Below are 13,804 nucleotides of genomic sequence, written 5' to 3' on the forward strand. Positions count from 1 at the left end.
CCGATTGTGGCGGCTCCATCGAGGCAGGGTAAGAGCTGCCAGCCCAGCTTTTATCTGGTGCCCCGAGTTTGCGCACTGAAGGAGGCTCGCTCAGCCCCTGGTGGGCGTCGAATGAAACCCCAGCCGCCGCCTCCCCTCCCTCAATCAGCCATATCGCTGGAGGGGCTGAAGCCGGGCAGGGGAGGCAGGGCGGTGTGCGGGCTGAGCAGGAGCTGGGAGGGGACATGGTGGAAGGAAGAGGAGGCCGGTACAAACGGCAGAGGCTGCGTCTGCCTTGAAACACTGCGCGAGCTTTGCCAGCTCCCGCTGGTCCGGACAAAAGCAGACCGTACCTGCTCCCCAAGTGCCGTTCCCTAAAGGGGAAACTCCCTTTAGTTCTTCTAAACTAAGAGGAGCTCGTTCACTGCTCGTCTCGTTCCCGGCAGAAAAGAAACGCCTTCAGTTAGTGCTGTCCCACTCGCTTTAAGAAAAAACGCTGTCTCCCACTTGCCTTATACGAGCCCTAAAACGCCTTGGGGAAGCTTCTCAGCCTCGAGTGCCTTACTGGCAGCAGAGGTTCAGTCAAAACCTCCACGTTGCCCTGAACGGGTCTCAGGCACAGCTCCCACTCCCGTTTCTTCCCCGCCCCTCAAGTAAGGTCCTCTGCTTGTGCTAGACCCGGCGGGTCTACCCGGCTTTTTTTGCCTGCTTTGTGGCAAAAATTTATCCCTCAGGCTGAGATTCATAAAGAACAGGTATGCTGAGAGTAACGCCGGCCGCGGGGAGGAGGCCGAGGCGGCGGGGGGGGCAGCCGGGGAGGGAATTTTGGCGTGTTTGCCTCAGAGGATGCAGTTCTGAGTCAGACATCCTCCCGCCCGCGTTTGGTCCCGCAACAGCCTGGGACGGAGCCCCTGCCCCTCCCCCGCGGTCTGCGCCTCCGGGGCTGCGCATCGCCCCCGGCAGCAGCCCCAGCTGCAGCCGCCCCTCCTCCGCTGCCCTACTTCTCTCCACACCTCCTCACAGCCCCCCTGTCCAGCCCCTGCCGCAGTCTGGTGTCTCGGCCGCGCCCAGACCCGAGCCGTTCAGTGTAACGTGCAAAGCGCTGTTGCAAAATGGACACTGAGGGCTCGGCGGGCGCAGACTGCGCTCCCAGCCCGTAAGCAAAATGGCGGCTGTTTGGCTTCGCCTTGGTAACCCTGCCCCTGCCAGGCGGGGCGGGTGAGCCCCGTGCAGTGGGAGGGAGGGGAGAGCGGACGCCATTTTCCCAGAGAGAGGCAGTGACATAGAAGGGAGCGTAGGAGGCTGAAAGGAGGGAGACACGGGAGCAGCGGTGGCAGCGGGGTTTGTACATAGGTCCCAAGGCAAAGGCGCTTCCGAGCTGGTCCTTGTAGGGTTCTGCGCGCTGAGTTAGGTTTGGGGGGAGGGGGGGGTCTTCTTTCCTTTCTTTCCCTTTTCTTTCTTTTACCAGAAGCCTGCTGAGGGTTGAGTCCTGCCTAGGGTAGGAATATCCGCAGTGGGGCTGTTGCATTGTTTTGGTTGGGATAGAGAAGGGGCTCAGCCGAGGGGTCCTGCTGCTTGGCCTGTGACCATTACAGGTGAGTCTTCGGTTATTACCAGCGTATTCTGCTGTGGGTGCTGTGGGGAGGGGGGTGGCAGAAGGGGAGTGAAATGCGACGGGAACGTCTCATTACCCTCGGTGCGAGTATAACTCCTTCCCACCCTGAAATGCGTTTAAATTCTGTTTAAGTTGTCTTGAATTTGTTTTTCCTTTTGTGGGGTTTGGTTAAAAAATGGCAGGCTGTCGCTATATCTTGTGAATATGGCGGGTTACTGTAACTGGAGGAGCTGAGGAGAATTTTTTGGCAGTTACGCCAGATTTATGCATTATGCTTGGAAAAAGAGCCAAAAGGGGCTATTATGTGACAACGTACAGTTCCTTAGACTGGTGGTTTTCAGAAGGGGTTTGTGTGTTACTGGGACTGCGTATTGAGTTTTATGAAGCTTAGGGAAATCTATTCTTTTCCTCCATCCTGTGTATTTTTGCTTTGTGGTACTAAAATGGCTCGTTATAGGCCTAATCTCTCTGCCTTCCACACCCCCGCCTCCTTTCCTCCCTCCCTGCTAATACCTCTGCTTCGTGGTGTAACCTGGACGAACGGAAAGCAGTCCTGAAGAGTTTGTGCCAATTTAAAAGGGGATCATTCTCTCCACCCCCTTTCTTGAGGGTGTAAGTAGTTATATTGGTGCATCCCTTTCTTGCTTTAGTTTCTGCAGCCAGTGTTCGTGTTCCTTGGGTGGCATATTTCATTCTCAAATAAATAAAGATCGGTGGGGTAGACCCTATTGCTGTAGACATGGGGGGGGGGAGGGAAACAAACGGTTCACTGTGTAGTACTAAATAGGGTAGAGAAACATAATATAGCTTGATTATAAAGGTCCTGTATTCCCCCATACTCAGCCATTAGGGAATGTGCGGTGGCTAAAAGCCCTGAGGTCCCTAAAACGGTACATACTGCGTGTCTTTAAAAGCAGAAGTTTTGTGCTGCATCTAGATTTAGGAATGTTTTAGTCTGTTTATTTACAGTACCTTAAAGGAATAATAACGAAACGTTTTTGTTACTCAGGGCTCAGATCAGAGAAAAGCAAGATATACCCATGGCTGTACTTGTAATGCATGATTAATTGATTATTATCACTATACTTTTAAAGTTACTTTTCAAAAAATGTGGAGCAAATTTTTTAATTTCCCTCTTTTGTCCTTTAGAGATTCTAAAAATGGCGGCCTCAGGCTGATGTTGTGGTAATCTAATCAGCTCGGGTCCTCCACACCCCATGCAGTGCGTTTGTCTGCAGCGTATTAGAGTCTTACTATGTTTAAATGAAAAGACTGTTCCCTTCAAATAACGTACAAAACATCTCTTGACTTTACTGCGATTTAAAAATGCTGTGTTCCAGCTGATTAATTTTATTGGTTATGTGTGTGAAAGGCAAGTGAACGAGACCACTCTTGTCGGGGAAAAGGGGGGTGGAAAGAGGCAACAGACTCAAGCAGCTTCTTTGAGGGGTGTGTTTAGGTTGCTGTAAGGTAATATGTATGTCGGTTTAATAATTAGGAAAACCCCCTGCGTTTGTGATGGGTACTGTACTTCTGTCCATCCTATTAACGACATAAACCCGGTAATATTTATCAAAGATCACTAAAACAGCCAAGTTCTTTGTGGAATCACATTTGTGAACATCAAGTTCACCTTCCAGGAAATACCTCTGCTGGGCATCAGGGTAGTAATTCCATGTATTTATAGTTTGAGAATGCTAAAAGAATTTAATACTTGCAGATATAATGCATGCGAATTTATAACCTGTTACTTTATTAAGATGTGGAATTTCTTCTGTCACCATGTGATCTTGGTATTACATTTTTTCTTCAATTTATTTTGTATATTGCTGTATGAATTGTATATGTGGTGATACACATACAAATACTGAGGGAAAGTGCGGTGCCTAACCTCTAATTTTTTTCCTAATTGAAATATGAACCTTTTAGTATCACCACTATAAATATGTTTGAGTGGGGGGAAGGGAGGTCACAAGGATTTATTATTTGGTAGTTGGTGTAGTGTACTCTGATACAAACTGTGGAGGCTACAGACTCTGTGGTTTAAGCAACAACAACAAAATAGTAATTTTTCACTTTTTTGTTTTTGATGCCTGTCTTTAATCTTGTCCTTGGTTTAACGAGGTATGAATTCCTGTGCTAGTATAGCTTTGGAACCTTCTGGATTTAAACAATCAAAAGTGAGGTATTGAAGTGGCAAAACTGTCTGCAATCTCTAAAGAATTTTAATTTAGGTAGCATTTAGAAGCACCAATACATGGTTTAAGGTATACCTGAAGTTGAACAATGAGATAGTAAAACATTTAGTGTGTTGTTAATGCATGCCTTTCATGTGTTTTGAGGCCAAAGGCTGAGTGATTCCAACCACCAAGTGATGCGTTAATAGTCCAGTATTGCATGCTTCCATCATACCTTCCTTATTTATATAGATTTGATATTTTTAATAAACCATGTCTTACTCTGTATATTTAAAAGTACCTGAATAAGATTCGAAAGAATGTATGTATAGGCCTTTCGGGAAATGTTTTCCTTTTGTTCTCTAGGTTTAAAGCTTCTGTTCTTGTGAGTAATTTTTTTAACGTTACGACTTAGAGGGCTACACAGTTCTGCAGTCGAACTTTATGGCCTCAGTCATGTTCTCAAGCAGGCATCTGATTCAAGATGAAAATTAAAAAAAAATTGTACACTTAACAAAAAACATAGGGTGGGTGGGTGTGAAATAAACACAAAGATTGAAATATTCAAAATTTTCAGCTTATCTTAAAGATTACAAATTTTATGCATGAAGAGTCTGGAATTTTGAGATTTTCCGGAGTTGCCCATGTATGAGTTGTAGTGAGTCATTTTGCCTTTGTGACTCAGTTTCTCCATTTATAAAAACAGATTTGTGATTTAAGGAGACAATGTTACAAAGAAAAATTTGTATTTAACTCCATTGATGTTGATATGTTGAAGTATATTCATGAAAAATGAAATGTCCCCTACAGATTAATGAACACCTCTTGATAGAGGGAAGATTTGAAATCTGAATTGCCTTTTTTTTTTCTTTTTTTTCAAGAGGCATTTCTGATTTACAAACGTTGTGTTACAAATGCACTGTAATTTGTAGACTGTAGTTCTAAAACCGTTTATGTATCTTCAGGCTTTCCATATCTGAAGGAAAAAAAATCTGCTTAACTGTCACTTAGCCTTTTGGGTGAGCTTTTTTGCCATCTGGGAAATTTCGGAGGGGAAATAATACAGGCTTTTTAGACTATATCTAGGGGAAGTTTCTCTTAGCAGTAAAATTCAGATTACTTTTAGGAGTTGCATTATCTCATGTCTTTGGTAAAGTTTTAGCACACAACTCTTTATTCTGTTGGAAAGCATAAGAAATGCAGAAATGGGTGTCATACTGAAGGCTGTAGTGTCTCTCTAGTCCTGATCTCAGTTTGATTTAAGGACAGTCTTTCTTTGTGTGCATGCTAATAATTATTTTATATGTGGACTTGGGTGAGTCTATTTAAGTCCTAAGTTAAGGATTATTTGTGGGACTCAGTTAAGGAGTGGTGTACGTAATTGTGAAATTGTGGCATTGTTCTAAATAGATTAATGTAAATAAAGGCTTAATGAAAGTATTGTGCTGTTTTTGTCTAACATTCTAACAAAATTGAATGAGGGGATGTAGAGCGGAGAAGATAAAAAATATAAAAACCAATTCAGACTTCTAGAGAGATCCTAAAGAAGTCCATCTATGTTATTGGCCTAGTGACTTCCATACAAATGAGCATTTGTGAATCTCAAAAGCAAATTTTGTTGGACAGTGTTTTTGGAACAGGTACAGTGCATAAATGTTTCCACTGTGCAAACAGTAGTTTTGATTTATTGCTAAGAATGGAAGTTAAGGCATCTCTGGTTTAAAAAAAAAATTACCTTATGTATAATGTGGATTAAGGAAAAGAAGAAAGATTTTTTTTTATTATTCCGAATTCTGGATTATTTGAAATGCTAATTGTAGTGGGTTTTTTGAATGGTGCAAGATGAATATTTCTAACTACATCAGTGTTCACATTTTCTTATTAACCAAAGAATCATACCCACAGAAGTTAACCTAATTTTTCTGAGGATTCAAAATTCTGCTGATGGTCTTCATACTACAAAGCCCCCCTGCTATAGTTGTGTTCAAAGACAAAACTGTTGTTACCTTTAAGGAATAACAAACAAGTTATTTAAAAGAAACCTTGTCAAGGTTTCATATACTTACTGGGAAGCACTGAGATTATTTTTCTTTCCTCTTACAAATCTCGATGTGGTATTAATGAAACAGCCAAGATTTTAAGCTGTGCTGTTTGTTGAAAGGTTTTAATAATGAAGGTTATCTGTAAACATTTGAGGACCGTTTTGTTGTAAAACATATATATTTTTAAAAATACTTAAGTGCTTTATTTTTTTAAATTAAAATATTTAAGAACTATGGTAAGTCACAGTGTCTGCTCAAGTTAAGATTTTTAAAAGTACAGATGAAGAATATGTTGAAATAGCACACAGTGCATCTGTGCAAGTAGGATGTGTTTGTTAGTTTTGCATATTTTATTGAAAGAGTGCTAGCTCTCCTTTCATGTGAAAGTTCTTACACTGCTTAGATGGAGATGCAGGGTTGTAAAACAGCCTCATTTACAGAACTGCTGGTCCTTTGCAAGCCTCACCTAAGTGTAGGAATGCCAAAATAGTATTGTTCCTAGTTTTAGAATTTAATTTTAAGTTAACATTTGTCAGTAGGGGTAGATAATAAAATGTCGTAGTGCAAGCTGAGGTTTAAAGAAGCTTTTAAAAATTTTATTCTCATTTGTAGTTTTGTGTATTGTTTTATGCCGTTGTAGTCTAGCTAATCATTCACCTTTATGTCTTTATCTCAAAAATAAGTTGTCATCAAGTTGAAAGACAAGATGATAAGACTAGGATTTTAATGACACTATTGTACCTTATAGTACATTTTAAGAAGGAGGACCTATAATTGGTTGCCCATTGGTTATTGTATTATTCATAGAAATTAATATCCTGTGTTCATGAAGTGAGAATTTTAAATTTATACAGAACAGCAGGTTTGAATCTTACCCTGAGGAGCTTCAAATATTTTAGTCAGTTTGGTGTTCATTACTCTCTAAGTCTCCTTACTTGACTAGGTCTAAAGATACTTTTTTCTTTAACAGTGGGTGATGCTCTTAACTTGCCTTGAGTAGTCAAAATGAGCTAACTCCTAATTGTTACGGTTGTAATGGGGCTGTGTTTAAAACTGTATCACAAGACAGATGATATTCCAAGTCTAGACAGCTAATCCTATTTTAACCATTTGTTTAAAGACAGTTTTCCAATGTTTTTAGTAGATTCTACTTAAACTGAAGGTGAAGACCTGAGAATTACAGCAATTTATTTATAACTTTTGAGGAAGGTATAGAGAGATCATACCTCTCATTTAGTTTCCAAACCTATTGTTCTATAACTGTGAAGGAAATGTGAATATATATATGTGATAAACAATACAGTAGTTATTTTACTAGTTATAAGGATAAAGTTCCTCCCTCAGATGCTTTACCAAGTGACATAGCTAATTGCTCTTTGCTTGGGGTAGAAACTCTTGATGTGAATCTTGGTCTTTAATTGCAGGGTTTTCATGAATGACTAGTGTTTTCTAAATTCTGTTCATTCTCCACTGTCTCTTTCCAATCATATCTTCTGTACTGGAAGACAAATAAAATACAAACTGCATCTTCCCGCTCCCCCCCCACCCGCGTCCACCTGCATCTGTGTGGCAGTAGTATTGAAAGTTAAAAGCTGTGTTTTGTGCTTCTATTGCTGGGCAGACCATCATTGTTTTTGTGTTTATTTTAAGATTATCTATTTCATATCTTTGTTTTTGCAATTAAGAATACATACTGAGATACCCTTGGAAAGCACAGAAGTACAGTTACAAATGCATGGAATGTAAATTTCTTAATACAAATCAGTCAATATAGTTTTGCAAGATAATTGCAATTGAAATGTTTTTTTGTTTTCTTCAAAGTAGGAAAGGTCTTTTGATACTTAAACTTCTGTACTTTTTGGCTGTCCTTGAACATGACATAGTCCCCTCCATCTGTTCCCTCACCCTTTCTTGCACTCTTCCTCCCAAAATTTTAGTAAAGAGCATTGAAATACTGCCAGGTTGTTACCAAGAAGTACAGTCCAGGTTGAACTGTGATTAAAATTATGTAAAAAAGTTCTAACTGCTAGAAAGTCTCTGTTTGAAAGGGTGCAACTTTCTGACTTGCTTTTGTTTTGATTCCTGGGCGTAAGTGTAACAATTAAGTGAATGTCTACAAACTGCTTCTACAAGTAAAAGTAGAAGCACTGCTGTACAGTTCATGTAAGTCAAATGATAAAATGGGGAACTAGGCTTTGGAATCTACCTAAGTAGAAACATAACAAAATAAAAATTTGCTTAGCTGAAATGTCAGACTTCAAATAAGTCAAAAGAATATACTTCTTATGTGGCAGGTACCTAATAATTATAGTAGAGTCCTAAGTCTTATTAAGCAGCATAGAAAAAAAAAACTATTTTATTTGATGTCATGAAGCCACCAAATGTTTAGGCAGTTGAAGGCAATACCAATGTGTATTTGTAGCCAGATGCTCCAGTTCCGCTTTTCCCCCCCAGCCAAGCCTTACTACTTCTCCAGAGGAATTTTGGGCCTTAGAATTTAGACTTTCCAGTGGCAGAAGTACCATATGACACACTGTTAAATTTAATAAAAAAATAAATAAACCCTTACAGTTGCAGACATAACTTAGAGAGTACTCTTTGTATTTTGAAATGTTTGTCAAGAATAATGACTTAAAGTAATGGGTGTGAATAATGTTTTCTTGGAGAATAATTGGTAAGTTGCATACAGGCATTTTGTGTAAATTTAACCAACAGTTATTTACCACTTTCTGATAGATGGAGAAAAAAGTTTGCAATAAAACATCTGATAGAAAAAAGTGACTTAAAGCCAAGATCTGTTTATTGGTGAATTACTTCATTTGTTTCCTTAACCTTTGAATTCCTATTTAAAGGAATTTTAGGTCTTGCAGTGATACAGTGTAACACGGTAATGCTAGGTAGCTGATGCATACTTAAAGTTACAAACAATACTGCTATCAAAAAGTAATTTTTTCTCTTTGCTCTTCTTCATTTGCTACGCCTGTATTTTAGAATTCCTTGATTCTCCAGCTGAAATAATTGGTAATTTTTGAATGGATAGGCCTTTTTGTTTGTGGTATATTTTAAGAAGTATGGCAGGTGTTCAGTAAACATAGAGACATCAAGTAATTGGCAGTTAATTTTCAGGTTTGGGGGTTGATTTCTGTAAATATAAAACCCAAAATCTGGAAATGTATTTTTCTCTATAACTCTGCTTACTGCTTCTTTGATAGATTTCTGTTCAATAAGCTAATCTTTACTCTTTCTGTAAGTGCATTTACTTTTATTTCTTTCTACCACTCATTCTTTTTCTATTCCTAGTCTCATACTTTGTCTAACTTCCACTGAGAGAAGAAAAGGAGGAGTGAAGAGAGAGAAGAGGTAAGGGGAAATCTTCCATGTTCTAACGGGATGGCATAAATATTTGAGGAAGAGAAATCGCTTTCTGTGCTTTCTATCACTTCTTCAGCAATACGCAAAAGCAGCACTCTTGGACCAGATAGTAAAGGGAAGATAGCCTATGGCCGGTGGAAACTACCTCTTCCGTGTGGCAGAAACTTGGTTGGCTGACAGACTGTTCCTAGGTTTATACTTAAAAGGGCAGCTTGCTTTCCAATGACTGGAGTTGGTGTAATGCATATAATGAGCTGTACTGAAGAACTGATACATACATGGTAGGAACTCAAGTTTTTTACACATGAATCTTGGATACCATGGAGGAGGCAGGTTTTTTTCTTCTTTGTTCCAGATCCCAAACTTGAGACCAATTCATGAAGTTTGGCTGTCATTCCAAACATGCCTGAGGTCTTTGTTGAATGTAAAGCCCCGTATTTATTGTATTGGAATGTTCATAAGTATGCTGATGAACTCCTTATTTCACCATGCTTGTTCTTACTCTATCTTGGCACTAGACTAAAAGCAAAGTAGGAGGAGGAGCCTTACCCGGTAGTAGTTTGGCTGTAATAGCACCGTTTCTTAAGTAAGTTGGTCTAATGATCACTAGGTGTCTCTCAGTACAACTGATAACTTAAAAACCAAAAATTTGATGGTTAGGAACTTGGTATCCTTGAGATTTCTGAAGCTTAATGAAAATCCAAAAGGGGATGGAAAGGGGCAGCTATGACTAGTATGCTGGGAGAAGTAGGGAGAGGAAGCGTAATGATTTAGCCATTACCTGTTGTGTGTGTAACTCCAAACCAGCTGTAACAGGTACTTTTTTTTTCTTTTTTTTTTGGCTGGTTGGCAGGGCACCTAAAAAGTAGGTGAGATCGACCTGACTACTGACAATGTGTAGGTCAGTGTGGATGGCATAGGAGGTTATTGAGGGGCTTATAAGGCCAGGACCAGTTAATACTGTGATGGGGAGGAAGATACTGCTATGAGAAGGATATAGAGAATATTAGGTCAGTGGGAATGTTTGGGCACAAACTCAAAACACTTAGGAAACCAGATTTCTTTGAGTAAGGTATTTCTTCTGTGTGATTTGCAGGAGTTAGTCATTACTGAGTCCTAATTTGTGTATTATATTTGAGTATGCCTACTCTGTCTTATTTTACCTATTACCTTTTTTTGTCTTGGCACAAATTTGAAGTAGACTGCTAACTTACCTGTTAGGTTACCATAGAGAGCCTCAAACAGTAGCCAAGGTCTGAATTTGGACTCATAGTTTATGTTTCTAAGCCTGCATACTTACACCACTGCAGTTGCAGTATGAACATTTGGAAGTTGGATATCCCTCCTAATCACTTAGCAAAATCTATACCATGGTGCAGCATGCTGGGGGAAACAGAGAAGGAACTTCCTTGTGGGTAATATTAGTCATTTATTCATGTATTCTGCTTCTAGGTCTGATTAAGGATGTGTTATCTCCTTAGAAACAGCCAGTAATACATAAATACTCAGATTATTTTGATACATGTTTTTATGCCGCATGTGTATGCTACATACATTTACTCCGGATTTGTGTGTAGATACATACATATATGCATATACACACATGTGTGTGCACAGAGTAGTACACTATTGGAAGGATATCTAGAGTATATCATTAAAATGTCAGTTTGTATCCCTAGTTCTCCAGATAACCTAACTGTTGTATAGAGAAGATGAGAGTGGTTAGAGCAGTAGTGGAAAGCAAAAGTTTACCAAAACACATAGGGTTTTTTTTTAGTAAGATCTTATTAGTGTTTTCTTCTCCCTGTAAACCCCCTCCTCCAATTAAAACCAAATTTTTTAAAAAAAGTAAAAAAAAGAAAATAGTAGGCAGGGAAGCCAAGTAGGAAAGCTCAGTTTGTTGGCTCTACGGTAGGTCAGGACAGCAGTTTTCACACTGGATTTGTGGACTATAACACACAGCATTTTTACTTAGAAGTTTCTCCTGTATAATAGTACCAGAGCATAGGTGTTACCAACTTCTCTTAGGTATGCTCTTGTGGATTTCTTTGTGGGAACGGTGTTTCCCATGACCACAAGTTAAAATTGTTGGCCTGTAAATCTGAAGGAAGGCATGACAAGAATTGCTTTTGTTAACGATTGCAAAATGTGTATACACATATGATGTAATCGGGGGGGGGGGGGGAGAAGAATGTTTAGATTGATTGCATGCTCAGTAAATGGCAATTTATGCATAAAGATGTTTTTAAGCATTTGTCCTCTAAATTCTATTTCTCCCTTTTTCCAATGTATGTAGTAGACTTGGTGTGTTTCAATTTTAAGATACATAGCTGTGTTCCTGCATGCTGTATTGAGTACCAGCACTTCAAACATGCTTTTATGCACTTCCCCTTATAAAGAAAGCATTTTTAAAGGGGAAGGAAGGCATCAGCACACCTTGTAGACTGTTCTTCCTGGTGTGGTAAGGAAATTGGATGGAATGCTACCTGTTGGTCATCTGTATTACCTGAGATGACTTGTATAATACAACAACTAATGCCAAGTTCAGCAGGAATCAGCAGAGGTCTGAAAGCAGTAGTATGATCTTGGAAGTCTTTGCATCTTGCCTGAAAGACCCTGTTGAGATGTGAGACTCTAGTTACTAACTTCAGAATGATCCTGTGGAGCTGACAGGGACCCACAGTAGCATGAATTTTCTATTGGGAGCAAACAAAAGCTGGGGTTTTGGTTTGAGCTTAGTGCTGTGTGAGTACAGATAGATTGCTGTTACATTCAAATTGAAGTTACAACGAGATTAGCATGATGTGCTGGTTGAACTGAAAGGTCTTGCTTGACTCAAGACTGTCATGTGACTGGTTTTTGTATTTTACGTCTTAATCATTTTTATCTGTAAATCTGATGACTCTTCTCTATCATTCCTCTTCCTTGCTCCACGCACAAGTGGAAAATTGCCTGTACAGATCACTTTCTTTCAGCAGTTTCATCTGTTTTGTTCCAGCAAGCTTCAAGTTAATTCCCTTGGATTTGTACACATCCGTTAAAAATGAATCATTATGTGTACTGTGTGTATTCTGATACTTAAATATTGCTCCAGGAAATTGTTACTAATTTTTTTCTTTTATTTAAAGGATGTGAGGCAGTGGGTTAATCAGTACTCTTACTTTAGCAAAAGAGAGCTGCTTCTGTACTTTTGCTCAGGGGAAATAAGCTCTGCTTAAACATGGGTTGAACTGCCTGTTTCTCCATAAGTTGGGAAACACAGGCTGTAACTTTTCAGATGTTCAAGAGTGCTAATTATTCTCAGGTGTTTCAGTTACTCAGTTTACTAAATATGGGTAAATTATCACTTTCACCTTTTACATATTTTGTGGTATATTTAAAGTTACATTTTTTTTTCTATTAAGGAAAGACAGTTGGCATTTGTACATAGGTTAGAAGGTTTGATTAATTTTTTTACCTCATATGTATTTTGTATGTAGACTTTGTGAAGATGCAGAGCAAGCACACTATAGAGATGGTAATTTGGTTAATGTGATTAATCCTTCTGCAGTGACATTAGCAAAGGACTTTGAGGTAAAGTTGCATGCATCAGTATAAAATCTAAATAATTTTTTAATCATAAACCAGCACTGTTTCCTCTCATTAAACACACAGAATTACAGGCTAATCTAATTATAATTAGATTTTTCTTTCTTAAATTTTTGCTCTGGGAGGGCCTGGTAATCCTCTCTGCAGAGGCATTCTGTGATGAAAGCCCCAAGTCTTGAAACATCTAAACTATGTAACTACTTTCCCCCCTGCTCCCCCCCCCCCCTCCTCACGTTGTAATTGTCAGTGGGTGGTGACCAATGGAGGCAATTGCTAGATAAAAAATACTGAAGAACTTCAGGTGTATACTGAGGTAATAAACAGGAACAAAAATACTATTTTTTTTAATACTTAGTGATGTGAGAAACTTGAACTGATTTAGCGATCAGCTTACTAAAATTAGTGTAGTGTTTTGTTTATGTGGAACATTCTTAGATTCGAGCTAGGAAATAATTCAGTTGTAAGCTTAATTCATGATTTCACTGAGGTCCCTCTGTAAATCGGAAAACAAGTGTTGTATTGCACGTAGTTTGAATTCTGTTCCTTTTTGTAGTGGATTTTTCCCCCCCCCCCCGACTTCTAAATACTTTTTGTCTTTAGTACCTATCACATGACAACAGAATCTGGAAATTGATTTATAGGGAAGGAAAGACAAGGAGCAGTGACACTGTGTGAAAGGCTGTCAGATGTACTAAGAATACTAACAACAGATTTCATTGATTTCCCCCCCCCCCCCCCCCCCCCCTCCCCAGCCCTTTGGTTTTTTAGCATTAGGGATAAATGTGGATTAAAAAAAAACCAACCCAAGCCAAACAAAATCCCACCACCTTGTTACAGTAAGTATGTCATATTATCATATTAATTTCTTTTCAGGATTTCTTTTATGATTAAGGCAAAAAATTTGTTACTGGTGCTGCCACCATCTCTTATCTTTGATTTTTGTGAAAAGTTTTTTATCTGTGCACCCAGATAAGAGCTTTAGTGTTCTTACACATATAGCATAGGTTGTAGCAGGATACTTAATCCTATTT

The 13,804-nt window shown here is 39.2% G+C and overlaps 1 protein-coding gene across 6 annotated transcripts in view; it reads left to right on the forward strand.

The window, feature by feature from the left end:
- The first annotated feature begins 1,219 nt into the window (after positions 1-1,219).
- Positions 1,220-13,804, forward strand: part of KMT2E (lysine methyltransferase 2E (inactive)) — a 62,343-nt gene continuing 49,758 nt past the window's right edge. For 2 of the 6 annotated variants that reach the window (XM_027811499.2, XM_014283439.3), the window contains exon 1: positions 1,220-1,574. The gene's annotated coding sequence lies outside the window, so the exon portion shown is untranslated. Of the gene's footprint in view, positions 1,575-9,113; positions 9,174-13,804 lie in introns of all 6 variants that reach the window. The other 4 variants (XM_055710941.1, XM_055710944.1, XM_005443465.4 and 1 more) reach the window with 3 other exon arrangements.

This window comes from Falco cherrug, chromosome 5 (assembly GCF_023634085.1).
Source record: "Falco cherrug isolate bFalChe1 chromosome 5, bFalChe1.pri, whole genome shotgun sequence".
Classification (NCBI taxonomy): Eukaryota; Metazoa; Chordata; class Aves; order Falconiformes; family Falconidae; genus Falco; species Falco cherrug.